This window comes from Dreissena polymorpha, chromosome 4, assembly GCF_020536995.1.
Source record: "Dreissena polymorpha isolate Duluth1 chromosome 4, UMN_Dpol_1.0, whole genome shotgun sequence".
Classification (NCBI taxonomy): domain Eukaryota; kingdom Metazoa; phylum Mollusca; class Bivalvia; order Myida; family Dreissenidae; genus Dreissena; species Dreissena polymorpha.
Window position 1 is genome coordinate 33600922 of NC_068358.1, and position 6555 is coordinate 33607476.

The window sequence follows — 6555 nt, forward strand, 5'->3', positions numbered from 1 at the left end:
ATATTGCTTCGTAAACTAAGGAGAAAAGTTTCGATGTAATGTTTAGAGGATGTTTTGTATCATGACAGTTTTTAACTTGTTGTAATTTACATGTAAGTTGCAATATATTCATATTTCAGTTCAAATGATATGCATCCAATGTTTTAGTCTGGGAACCAGACTACCAAGTCCCCAGACTACCAATGTTTACGGTGATTTTTGTATTATAAGACAATGCACATTTCGGGTTTATTCATTTCGGACCTATCATGAATGAAGGTCATCTAAGGTCAAAAGTGACGTTAAACAGCTATGCCGAAAAACTATTTTTATACCGTTGGAAATCGTTCAGTCTATCTTAGCGTTTTATATAGAAGGCGAACAACTCCACCGCGCTCACGGATATGGTTTTCACATGGTCATATAGCTCATTTTGTACGCGTTCATTTCGAGTGATTACGCTCTCATTTCTCATAAGTACAACAAGTTTGCGACACTTAGTATTTATTTTGCGTAGTTACACGTTAATTAAATTATAATGCATTCTCATAATTTTTTCGTTGTTTATTTGTGTAGAAACGCCTTTTCCGAGCAATTTCGACTGCGACCTATCGTGGTTAAATTTTTGTCGTGATTCTTATAGGCTCTCGTAAAGGTCCATTTTTTTTATAAATTAATTTAGAAATCAGATAAGATTACTATTTGTGTCTGAGACAAAATTGATCAACATTAGTTGCCTAAAGATTACATAATTGTATCGGCCAGGTCATAGGATCGGCTCTTCACCCGATAGAACCTCAGGCCGTTAAGGACATATAAATAAACTAATACCGATCTCAAAACAGGTTACATTGTGTCATGGTGAGCTGAGTGCTAAAAACCTCGCGATCCGAGTTCAAATCGGTGGAACCTTAATGTTTTATCAACATATATTTATCTCTACATATAATTATCGGTATTGTAAGCGTTCTTGCGAGGCAATGTTGCACAGCGGTTCCATGGTGTTATGGTTAGTACTCAAGACTCTGAATCTTGCGATCCGAGTTCAAATCTCGGTAGAACCTTTATGTTTTATCAAGATATATTTATCTCTACATATAATTATCGGTATTGTAAGCGTTCTTGCAAGGCCATGTTGAACAGCGGTTCCATGGTGTAATGGTTAGCACTCAAGACTCTGAATCTTGCAATCCGAGTTCAAATCTCGGTGGAACCTTAATGTTTTATCAAGATATATTTATCTCTACATATAATTATCGGTATTGTAAGCGTTCTTGCGAGGCCATGTTGAACAGCGGTTCCATGGTGTAATGGTTAGCACTCAAGACTCTGAATCTTGCGATCCGAGTTCAAATCTCGGTAGAACCTTTATGTTTTATCAAGATATATTTATCTCTACATATAATTATCGGTATTGTTAGCGTTCTTGCGAGGCAATGTAAAACAGCGTTTCCATGTTGTAATGGTTAGCACTCAAGACTCTGAATCTCGCGATCCGATTTCAAATCGGTGGAACCTTAATGTTTTATCAAGATATATTTATCTATACATATAATTATCGGTATTGTAAGCGTTTTTGCGAGGCCACGTTGAACAGCGTTTCCATGTTGTAATGTTTAGCACTCAAGACTCTGAATCTTGCGATCCGATTTCAAATCGGTTGAACCTTAATGTTTTATCAACTGAAGATATATTTATCTCTACATATAATTATCGGTATTGTAAGCGTTCTTGCGAGGCAATGTAGAACAGCGGTTCCATGGTGTAATGGTTAGCACTCAAGACTCTGAATCTTGCGATCCGATTTCAAATCACGGTGGAACCTTAATGTTTTTAAAGATATATTTATCTATACATATAATTATCGGTATTGTAAGCGTTCTTGCGAGGCCATGTTGAACAGCGGTTCCATGGTGTTATGGTTAGTACTCAAGACTCTGAATCTTGCAATCCGAGTTCAAATCTCGGTGGAACCTTTATGTTTTATCAAGACTTATGTATCTTTGCATATTATTTTCAATATTGCAAGCGTGCTTGCGAGGTGCGGATTAACAGCGGTTCCATGGTGTAATGGTTAGCACTCAAGACACTGAAACTTGCGATCCAATTTCAAATCACGGTGGATGTTTTATCAAGACCTATTTATCTCTACATATTATTTTCAGTATTGTAAGCGTGTGTACGAGACAAAGTTGAACTGCGGTTCCATGGTGAAATGGTAAGCAGTCAAGGCGATCGTACCTCAAATCTGGGGGAACCTACATTTTGTTAATATAACAGTGAAGACATTTTCCAGGCATAATGCATCGGTCATACATATGTCCTTAAGCTAAAAAGTAATGCTGAAAACCCAAAGAACATAACTTGTTCACTGTTCTCGAAGCGAACTGTGACTTAGTTGTGTATGTATGTATTGTGTATGTACATGTATTTATTTTGACCTTGCAGTCAAGGATAACCCATGAAGGTGCAAGTACTTATTTCCAATGGGGTCCTTTGGGTTTGCTGAATGGACAGAAAGCAGAAGAGACAGTATTGGGGTACAAGGAATCCGGGTGCGATATCCTAGATCTTTGCGAATAGATCCCGTGATTCTTTTACGTTCTCGGTGTATAGCACCGATACACGCGAGAATTACGTGGGTTTCATATCAGTACATCTCTAGTTGGGTGGGGAAAAAGAAGCATTTCTGACATTTCCAGTGCCCCGGCCGGGAGTTGAACCGGGGACCTCTGGAATGGTAGACCAGAGTGTTACCACTCGACCACCGCACCACCAACTTGTATAGTTTTCAATGGTTGAAGAGGCGGAAAATGTAAAATATATTTCGCATCTAATCACTTCCGTTAGTTTATGCATTATATAACTATCACGATTGGGTTATTTATTAGCACAATATTCAATATTGACTTAACATGGTTGCTTATGAAAATATTTGGAATTGACAAAGTAATTGCTCTTTGATTTATTTTCTGTCTGATAGGAGGCTTTTAAGTACCCCCTGTGTAAAAATAATAGCTTCTTTTTGTATAGACAGACATAATAGTGTATAAACTTTTGTACGTAAAAAACAAAGTAAAACAGTACAAACTCATTAGATATATATGAACAAAACCACTCTTAAAGGGTTACGAGTGACGATGGTTCTAAATATTCAAAACGTGTTCAACGATTATATTCATCATAAAAACTTTCACATCTGTTCGAAATATAAAAAAGATCATTATAGAAATTTGATCTTAAATTATTAATTTTCTTAAAATAAATCAAAAATATTTAAGCACACATATACAAAAGGCGGAAATGCAATGCGTCGATTATAAACAGCTAAGTATATCACGATACGATACAAGCTTATATCAATTTTTTAGGTGCCCGAATTCCATCGTATAGCTTTCATCGGGGCCGACAGATAGTAAAGCAGTGACAATGAAGAACTACGCAAACCGGGGTATTTGAACATTTCTTATACATCGTTCTGTTTTGTCGGGGACTGTGAATAGCTCGTTACTCATGTTCAAGTGCATTCAAATGTAATCGTTCATTATTTTCAAAGCCAGACTTAACTCTTGATCTGCGGTTAATCAAAAAGGAGCAATGAGAGGACTTGCAAACTGTCCACAGACTATTTACAAGGAATATCTGTAAACCCCATGCGCACCGGAGCAGCGTTCGCGCGGATCCCTTAATGTGTCTTAACCCATTTATGCCTAGTGGACTCTCCCATCCTTCTAAATTGGATCAATTTATATCCATAATTAGCCTTTTATTAGGGATGCCTCATCTGGGTCTACGCTGTTTGCAAAGGCCTTTTTTTCTAGACGCTAGGCATAAATGGTTTAAATATGCAGAACACTGAAGTTAGCGCTGTGCAGTCGCCGGTAACGTCGTGCGGGCACGTTTCATCGCATAGAAAGCCATGTCTCGGCGATTATTTGGAACAAGTTAAAAAAATCTCCGCTACTCAGCCTTGGCTCGTTGGTTCCGATGTTTAAATTGTTCAATTTAAAGCATTTTATAACAAACTTCAAAACATCCCAAAATCTGTGAGTCCCTTTAAAAGATTATTGTTATTTGCAATATGATATGCATGTGCTTATTGTATATGTTATATTATTCTTAAAGTTTTCGTTACTGTCTTTTTAATTTTCCTGATGACTTTTAAAACAGCATTATTATATAGTGCAGCTCGAATAGTCATTTTTCATTGTCGGCTCTGGTACTACTTAAATATACGCCGGGTACTCTTAAGTATACATAAATGCTCCCCGGGTACGGAATATATACCAACACGTTCCTGGGAATTCTAACGCAAAATTGGTTGCTGTCGGCCTTTTTGTTTTCAAATTAATAATATTCATATTATGTCAATATTTTGTAAAAAACACAATCTATATTATCGAACCTCATACTCAAAAAGCATTTAAAAGCAGATTTTGTTCAAAGAGAATAGTGTTTCGTATTCTGTAGCGCGTTTTACGACATCCGTATAAGTCCATTATAAGGCTCCCAATATCGTCTGGTAATTCAGGAGTATTTAGCATATGGCTAAAGCCAAGGTTGTCTAAACTTTTGGAAGTGGAGTGTAGCCTTGCGTTCTGTAAACATACTTTTCTAGAAGATGTAAACTATATAAAAACAAAGTTTGTGGTCTGAGTGAAATGTTCCGCGGGATGGATATATGAAAGTGTACAACGTCTGGACAGAAAAAAGTATGTTACCCTTGAAGTAAATTGAAGATTCGTTTTATTTAAAAGAAAATATGTTTGCCGCGTTTGTTAAACAAGCGGGTGGGGTGCCCACCCAATAAGACAGTGTACATAGGTTTACATAGATACACTTAACGGTAAACCGCAAGATAGTGTCAACCGGTATATCCGATTAACTCGTCACGCTTGAGCAACGCGCATAATCGTAGATATCAGTGGACGCTTGTGGACGCTTTAACTCTGTGGCGTATTAATACTGACAATTAAATGCTTAAACCGACACAAATTAAACTGCCTTGACAAAAATGAATAAAAGGCCCCACTCTTCATCGGCAAGTGAATGCAACACCGCCGAAACCAGCTATGTAGACTCGCCGGTTTTTGAAACGCCAAACAGCCAGCAAACAAAAACAGCGAGCAAAAAGAAAAAAAAGATAGAGCAAGAAAATCCTAAACATAAGTCTATGGCTGATTATCTAAAAGGAAAACAATCAGATGATAAATCCGACTCTATCAGTATAGAAAAACATCTAGAGGACATCAACGCAAAACTGTCAAATGTTCTCACCAAAAGTGACACTTCGATCCTTAAAAACCTGATAAAAGACACACTTGAAGAGGTCAAAGATAAGTTTCTTGGGTCTCTTATAAAACGTTTAGAAATCCTTGAAGGCAACTTATTTGACCAAACAAAAGAAATTGAAACACTGCATAAACTTGTGAAAACTAAAAACAATGAAATAGACATTCTTAAGCAGAAACTAGTTGATGCAAATCTAAAGCACGCCGAACAACTCAATAATCTTGAACAATATGGCCGCAGAAATTCAATCCGTATAGCGGGATTGCCTAGCGACTCCGAAAACCAGCCATCGGCTGCCGTTGCAGTTGAAATGGCCTCGCTTCTAACCAAAAAGCTAGGAATGCCGATTGCAACAACAGACATTGATGTTGCTCATCGTCTGGGAAAATTTGCGAAAAATAAAAGCAGGCCGGTGATTGTAAAATTCAAAAGGCGACAAACAAAGATTGAGATAATGAAAAGGGCTAAGATGCTCAAAGGTTCTCGTCTATTCATTAATGAAGACCTAACTAAGCTCAACGCCGAGGTTCTGGCGTCGCTAAGACTCAAAGAACCAGATCTCATTGAAAGGGCATGGTCTTTTGAGGGCAAACTCTTCGTGCGATACCGGGGCAGCGATCGACGAGAGACTGTGTCGTTTGTGAAATATCAAAAATGGCTCGATAAACCGTGGCCTCAGAAAAATACCACTGCAAGTCAGACATACGCGCGAAAGGTGTCGGCCGGTAACAGTAACACAAAATAAACTACCTATCTGTGTAGTGATACTGCTGTCTTCATCATACGTTTTACTTTGTATGTGCTCTTACTTTTCTGTTGACGTCTTCACACGAAACAGACGAACATGGCTTTAAAAACATTACAGTGGCCCGAAAAGTTATCTTTGGCAAATGTTCTTTTTATACACTATATAGAAAATATGTAGCTTGACCGAATAGATCAACTTTTTATATGTGAACGTTTTACTTTGTATGTGCTCTTACTTTTCTGTTGGCGTCTTCACACGAAACAGACGAACATGGCTTTAAAAACATTATAGTGGCCCGAAAAGTTATCTTTGGCAAATGTTCTTTTTATACACTATATAGAAAATATGTAGCTTGACCGAATAGATCAACTTTTTATATGTGAACTCTCATAAACCACCAAGATCCAAGATATACAATTTTACATGGGGCTACTGCTATAGATGTTATATACGCGCTTAAAACTCACTACTTTTGATGCATTCCTTTTACTTCAAATCTGTTTAATAAGGTGCTAATATTTTTACTAATTAAATCT

At 37.3% G+C, this 6555-nt stretch overlaps 2 non-coding genes across 2 annotated transcripts; both read left to right on the forward strand.

The window, feature by feature from the left end:
- The first annotated feature begins 1123 nt into the window (after positions 1–1123).
- Trnaq-cug (transfer RNA glutamine (anticodon CUG)) lies at positions 1124–1195 on the forward strand. Its single transcript has one exon. It is a non-coding gene; the product is annotated as a tRNA-Gln (tRNA).
- Positions 1196–1275: 80 nt separating this feature from the next.
- On the forward strand, positions 1276–1347 carry Trnaq-cug (transfer RNA glutamine (anticodon CUG)). Its single transcript has one exon. It is a non-coding gene; the product is annotated as a tRNA-Gln (tRNA).
- The last annotated feature ends 5208 nt before the right edge of the window (positions 1348–6555 follow it).